The following is a 205-nucleotide window of genomic DNA, read 5'->3' on the forward strand; positions in this document are numbered from 1 at the left end:
GTGTGAACACATTGTGCATGTGTGTGTCAGAGAGAAAGTGTGTGTGAGCGTTTGAGATAGATTTTGACAGACACACGGAGTTGAATAATAGGTTTAGAGGCCTTGGTCAGTGGAGGAGTCTTAAAATAGGTTAGAGGAGCGGCATAGGAGGTGGGAGTTGCCAACCTTTCCATCAAGTATAAAACCACCCACTGTATGATAATCT

The sequence above is a fragment of the Oncorhynchus nerka genome, linkage group LG3, assembly GCF_034236695.1.
Source record: "Oncorhynchus nerka isolate Pitt River linkage group LG3, Oner_Uvic_2.0, whole genome shotgun sequence".
In the NCBI taxonomy this organism is placed as follows: domain Eukaryota; kingdom Metazoa; phylum Chordata; class Actinopteri; order Salmoniformes; family Salmonidae; genus Oncorhynchus; species Oncorhynchus nerka.